The sequence below is a fragment of the Parus major genome, chromosome 3, assembly GCF_001522545.3.
Source record: "Parus major isolate Abel chromosome 3, Parus_major1.1, whole genome shotgun sequence".
Taxonomy (NCBI): Eukaryota; Metazoa; Chordata; class Aves; order Passeriformes; family Paridae; genus Parus; species Parus major.
In genome coordinates this window covers 101,652,590-101,659,640 of record NC_031770.1, presented here as the reverse complement: position 1 = coordinate 101,659,640, position 7,051 = coordinate 101,652,590, and the positions used below count along the sequence as shown (strand labels likewise).

The 7,051-nt window shown below is 35.4% G+C and overlaps 1 long non-coding RNA gene across 1 annotated transcript; it reads right to left on the bottom strand.

The window, feature by feature from the left end:
• Nucleotides 1-277: 277 nt before the first annotated feature.
• On the bottom strand, nt 278-3,542 carry LOC117244198. Its single transcript, XR_004496812.1, has 2 exons — nt 3,332-3,542; nt 278-523 (listed from the first exon to the last, which is right to left on the bottom strand). It is a non-coding gene; the product is annotated as an uncharacterized LOC117244198 (long non-coding RNA).
• Nucleotides 3,543-7,051: the final 3,509 nt, after the last annotated feature.

Below are 7,051 nucleotides of genomic sequence, written 5' to 3'. Positions count from 1 at the left end.
CACTGGTGTTCTGAGGAAAGTTACTGAATCACGTAACTCTGATATTGTTGTTTGTACAATACAATTCTGAACAATTTCTCTGCCTGGTCCAGGTGTTTTCACATCACAAGTGGAAGGGAGAAGGGATTACTGGAGAGATGGCACACCCTGAAGCTGTTACAGAATCATAGGGTTCCAGACTTGTAATGCTAGCTGTGATCTGAAGTACAGTTATGTAACACTGTAAAAATAATAAGCAGTCATGAAGAAATTTGAAAGGATATGTAGCAACACTGTGTCCAGTATCATGTTCTGTTTATTGTTTTGTAGCAGCATAAAAGATGAAAATATTCTCTGTAGAAACTATTCACATCTAAGCAGCATTAAAACGTTTTTGCACTTAGGAGAAAATCTCAGGGGTTCAAAAATTGGCCCTGGTTTCTTCTGAGCTACAGAACTGATCCAAATGTTCATCTAGAGACACCTCAGGGGAACTGGCTGAACTGTATGACTCTGCAAGGGCTTTGACCTTGATGAAACAGACCTTTAGATAAAAAATAATAATGAAAGTTGTAAATTGCTAGTAATTGGAGAAGAGCTAGCTTTGTGGAACTCTAATGAATGTAAATGTAATTAAACCTCTTAAGATAGCATCAGTGGCTGCAAATTTCTAGTAAGTATAAACATAATAAAGTTTCTTCAGATAGTGTCATTTCTAACAGTGTTAGCCACTGCCTCATGTGAATAGCATGGGCATAAGGAACCTTTGTGACACATAGCCTGTTAAAAAGTCCCAAAAGGTACCCAAAATATAGCTAGAGTAGGTAATGATGTATTTATCAAGACTGAATGGGAAATTGAAGCTTATTAAATGAGAACTCATGTGTGATTTTTACCTAGAAATCATGAACTCTGAATTCTGTTAACCAGTCTGATAATAAGTCTTCCATATTAATATTTTATTAATATTTGTATCCTATACATCCTATAGCACTAGAAAATTAGAATATGCGGACTACTGTTGAATTTCTTAGGAACCTTAATGGAAAAAACTAAGGTCACTCAAGTGACAGTGGTCAAGATTATTTTTGTTTTATGAGTAGGAACTTACATACGTTCTTAGAGGAGAGTAACAAGTTAGGACCCAGGTTCAGAAAAAGATTTTGTTTTTGTTTTACATTCTCTAATGAAAGGTTAGAATGAAGACAATCTGTTTGTTAGAATTCTCAAACATAATTCAATAAAGTTCAGAGAGAGGAGAATGTTGTCACTGTGTTTGCTGCTGTGCATCTTCACTGTGAAAGAAGTGTTCTTGTTAAATATAAGTTTTGAGCTGGAAACTCTCCCATTAGTCTGTTTTCCTAAAATGAAACAATACATCCTTCCTGATCTTTAAGAGTTAGAAAAGATTAAGAAAAATCCTTTTTCTATAAATTTTCAGTTCGTAATGGGACATAGTGAATTATTTGTATTTTATGATTGAAGGAAGATGGACAGTTTATACCACTACAATTTCAACTATATCTGAGCATTTAAATGAGCTAGATGCTGGGATCTAAATGATCATTCACTTGGTCCACCATTTCTTTAATCAAAATAGAGTCCTGCCAGATTTCAAATGGGAATGTGTTTCAATGGAATATGTTTATTTCAATATTTGACAAGAAAAGTAAAAAAAATTCCATCTCTTGTTTACCATTGAAACTCATTTGGGGAGAAGGGAGGTTAGATTAAACATTATCTATTATTTTTATATAAAATATATAAAATTTATATATAATTATATAATTATATATATAAATTAATTTTTAAAATATCGAAAATTATAAAGTCAAAATATATCATCCAAATTAAACATTTCAAATCAATGGGAGGAGAATTCCTTTTCTAAAGGAGATCTTAGTCTTCCTTTACTGTGTGACCCACCTCATCTGCTGGGTTTTCCAAGTGCAGGGCACTGTTGCCCACTCCATATGTAATACAGGAATATGTAGCCAGGCCTTCTAGCATGTCTGTGTGAAAATACTTGGTGGCTGCCAGAATAGCTACAAATTGTGCTCTGACTATTATAGAACTTCAAAGACTGTCAAGATCATATGTGATTTGCCTAGGAGATAAAATGCATATTTTTTTTTCACATCAAAGCAAGTCTTATTTGTTCCCTTTAATTTACAAACTAAGTATATAAATATATAAAGATACATATTTGTATACTGCATATTTTTCATTAAAAATAAACCATTCTCATCTAGTTAGTCTCAGTTTTGACCTCTGTGAAGTCAAAAAAATCATATGTATTCCTTAGAACATATTTCTGTATATATTTTATGAAAGCATTTTGTCCACATGTCCTTAAATTAAGTATACACAAACAGCTTAGAAATAAATTTAGTAAGGAACTATTTGTTTATTACTGCATAGATCACTTGCTGACAGTAAGCAAGTTTTTAGATAAAAGAAGGTTCCATTGAGGGTTAAAGCTAATTGCCTTTCGTTTGGTTGGGTTTTCATTGTAAATCCTTAGGAAGCCTAAAAACATTGCTTTAGTTGATTTGCTAAAGAAGGCTTTCATTAGAGATACACTGAGCAGTGCTTTAATCAGTACATAAATCCACCAATTTCAGATAATTGGTGCTAATCATAATTTCTCAACATAAAAGGACTCGAGCAAGGATTTTTGTCAACAGCAAAGTTGAATGATACAGGAAGGCACAAGGCCTTTCAGTCACCTTGCAAGCTCACCCTCAGCCATAGAACAGAGCTGTTCACTGTGCTGGACTTGTGCTAGATGTACCAAAGGCCACAGACTAATAAAAATCACATACCTGGAATTATGAATTTTGGCCACCTTGCAAGAAATCTGTTGTCCAGTGTAGGCACCCACCTGAATTTTCATAACAGGACAACACAGGCAGGTAGCACCAAGTGGCTTGTGCTCAAGCAGCTATGCTTACTCTCTCCTTACAAAAGCAGGATAATTTCATCCAGTCTGATTTCTTTTGGACTCTCAGTCCGTCCTCACCCTTTAGCAGTGACCAAGAAGTGTTTGGATAGCACATGGGTTTAGACTGGCCACAGTTTTGCCATGGACTGTGCCAGCAGTTCAGCACTCTGTTTTGTGTTCTGTTACAGATGTGGCCCCTTTACACAAAGACTGAGGTGCCTGACAAATCCTGTCCATTCAGAAAATTGGGAACTGGGGAGGAACTGGAATCTATCTTCTACAATGTAGTAATGAGGCATAAGGATGAGAAAGTCTTGGGGGTTTTTTTAAGAAGTGTTTGCTATCATGTTTGAAGATAACTATTTCGAAGATTATTTGCTTGAAAGGAATTACTGGTGAGTTCAATACCTTTGTTAGCCCTGAAAATCTGAAAGGCCCAACACTGTCTGTTAAAAGATTATGCTGCCCACAGGTCATTCTGGAATGAAAAAAAACCAAAAAACAACAGGATTATCTTGCCTTGTTCTCACTAAAAATGGCTAGTTGTACAGCAAAAAGATTTACTCATATGTGACAGAGGAGAAAATATTGTGTTTCTGCACAGTGGAACATCAGATTGGAATAGGACAGCTGTGAAGTAACCAACTGTTCTGGAATACAGCCTCACCACCCACTCACATGGAGAGCCAGAAGGGAAGGTTCCAAGCACACCTTGTACCTTGTTGCAGACCTCGCTCATAAGATTTGGGCTATAATTGTCTAAAGTGGTTCTCCTCACCTGACCCAAACAAAAGGCTTTTGGTTTGGATTGTTACCAGCCATGGAAGCATTCAGGGTTTAAATCCCTTCAAGGCTGAAAAGGGAATTCAACTGGTCTCTTTTCTTCAGGATAAGTGCTTTAAATCATAGTTTATGATATAAAAGTTGGGAACAGTATATTTATGTTGTGTCAAAGGTAGATCCCTGCAGTGAGTTTTTCAGCCAACGAAATCAAATCAAAGTTTTCTAGGACAGGTAGAAGAGGTCTCAACAGACTTGGTAAATGAATGCTTAGTTACTAGACATGTCTAGTCCATGAAGTTGGTTATTGAAAGCAGGTTTTTGAAAACAAATATGTTACATTTTAAAATGCAAGTAATTTTTCACGTTTGAGATTTAAATGATTTAATTCTAGCTTTATACCTCTCAGATGGCTTCTATGAGAAACAGATGGCATAAGTTTAACAATAATGTACAGGACATGGCTTCTCTTTTTAAGTAATTTTAAAATTTCGATCACAGAACTCAGAGATTGGCAAATGTTGTACCAGCATTTTCTAGTGCACCAACAGTTTCAAGATGCTGCTTGACAGGATAGGAAGCATTCTTCATCCAGATGTCTGAATTTGAGATATATTTTAATATTAAGAACATAAGAATCACCTTCTTTGAACAGATCAGTATTCCATGCTGTCTGCCAGGGAGCAGTGTTAGAGTCAAAATGTTGCATCTGAAAAATCAATGCATAAGCATTACCAGTGCAAAATCATGCAGATTTTAGCTATATAGTAATCTAATATCATATTCCCATTATGTATCATCTTATACATGCTACATTTTTAATTATTCAGATTGTAAAATATAAATACAGTTTCTGAGCAAAATACCATCTTCCCCAGAATCAGCTTTTCTTCTGCAAGATGAAGTAATCACCTCTCCAAGGCAAATATGTCTGAAATGCTAGGCTGGGGAAAAAGATAGGTCAGAATAGATGGCCATTGTGGTGTTTTCTGAAGCCAAATCTATGTTACTGTAACCATGCACTGTGTGATCTTAGAACTACCTGAAATCCACGTCGTCTTCACTAAATTAATGCACAGGCTTTACAGCCTATGTGATCTTAGATTTTGCAAAGTTCAGCTGGCAAAATATAAGAGGATAAATTTAGGGTTTTGTTAGGCATATCTGAATGGAGAGAACATAATGTTTTTGAAGTAGAATGTGGAGCTTTAGCCACCTGTCTCCAATTATACTCAGTGTGACTGCAAGATTAAAATGCCATCTAGCTCACTGTGAAAATATGTCCCATAGCATCTCCTTTTAGCTCAGAAGCATTAATGCTAATAACAGCCCAACAGAGAATCAATTTTTTTTTTATATTTTCAGTGATTAAATATTTTATACAGAGCTCTGGAAACACTTTCAAGACCTCTCAAACACAAAATTGGAGTTGAAAACATGCACTGGCACTGACAAAAACTGCATGTGAAAGAGTTTTTACTTACTGAATGACTAGCACAAATGGTAGCCAAGAGAATTACATTCACCTGAAAAATTCATGTGAAGCAGAATATGAAATCAAAAAAGCTGTGAAAATCAAAAAACAAGTATTGATTTCAATTTAAATTATCAGACTGGAATGATATTGTAGTTGTTGCTGTTGTTATTGTGAGTGCATGGCTACTCTGCCATTTGAAAAATCTATGCAAAACTGGACAGTACTTTGGTTGCTACTATACAGAAAATCTTGTAACTGGTACTGATACCAGATTTATTTCTAGACTTCCTCTGTTCTTATTCTCAGTTACAAGGCTCCAAGGTCATAACACCTTTGAGAAATCAAGTGCAAGCCATAACAAAAGTCATTCAGTCTTTCAAGTTGATAGTTAAGTATTACTTCTGACAAACTCACAGCCTGAAGGTAAATAGATTAGCAAACCTGGGCCATCCTGACAGAAATGTTAGCTATGGAGATGCTGCTGAAGGTATCTTATTATATTTAGAGTGTTTAAACATGTATTTCCATTTTAAGTTTCAGGTGTTTCATTTCAAAATACAAACGTGTTACATTTGCATTAACTACACTTGTCTAAGATTTTGTTTTGTTTAACAAGTGCTCCTGTTTAAATTCCTTTCTAGAAAAAAAGGCCAAAACAGACTATGAAAGAGTAGCCATTGAATCAGACTCAGAAATTTCTTCCTCACATTTTTCATGCAAGATTCTGATCCTAAACAGGACAGTTTAGACTGTCTTTACTACTCCATACAGTAATATACTTTAGAGATATTAATTCTGGAGAAGGTTAACAACCCAAGTAACTAGACTTTTTCACAGCGGGGATCTTTGAATAACCTTTACATCAATGCCCTTTTTTTTTCAGAAAATAATAATTCTAAATCAGTTCATGGATGAAATCTAACAGTCTGCATTTGGTATACAAAGCACTACAAATGCTATTGTTATAGAAGCACTTATATTAGGAAAAAAAAAAAGTTATTTCCCTTTCTGCTTCTTAGTGTTGAAGCATTTAATCTCTTACTGTGTTTGGAAAAGTAACATCTTCCATTTTCAAATGGGGCAGATCAGACATGCAGAACTGAATCCCTGAATGTCTAGAAAGTACAAAATTAGGCTTCAGATCTTCTGATGCCCTGTTCCAGTTCTGCAAAGACTGTAAGTTACATGATATGTTGAGTTACAATATTTAACCTCCCCCCACAGCACAAAAACACTGCAGCAGAAACAGACCTCACATCTTTTCTATACCTTTACATCATGTTTCATCCTTCAGCACTGTACTCTACATTAAAGAATACATTTCAAAAGAAAAGGACATAAATGATCTATTTGTATTACCATCATTTTGCAGAACAACATATCCCAATGTCATTCCCTGTTAAAAAGAAACTCTATCATATAAGTCAGGACAGTATTTGAACAAATGGATCCAAATGATCAAATGTATGAAATATAATTCAGTGCAGCACAATTTAGGTCACTGAAAACACCACAATATAGAGGACCCTGTACAGATGACCAGGACAGCTGTGTTTTGACCCAGATGAATGATGGAGTTTTCCATTTCTTCTCAATGCTAGTGGGGCTGTAGAATTATTCTTAGGGCAGACCTTTGCATTTTCTTTCAATATTCTTTGTGTTTGTTGGACTTTTTGTCATGCCAGCCCACTGCCATCTCCTCTGCCCACTCAGACAGCTTTACTTTTATCACTCATCACCTGAATTTTGTGCAGAATCATCAGTACTGGAAGGATTCTCATACTCCTGTTGAGAAAAGGAACTTTTTATTCTCGTGCACCTGCTGAACATTTGTTTGCCTTTCTTTACAAAAGATTTATACCAACTCTGAA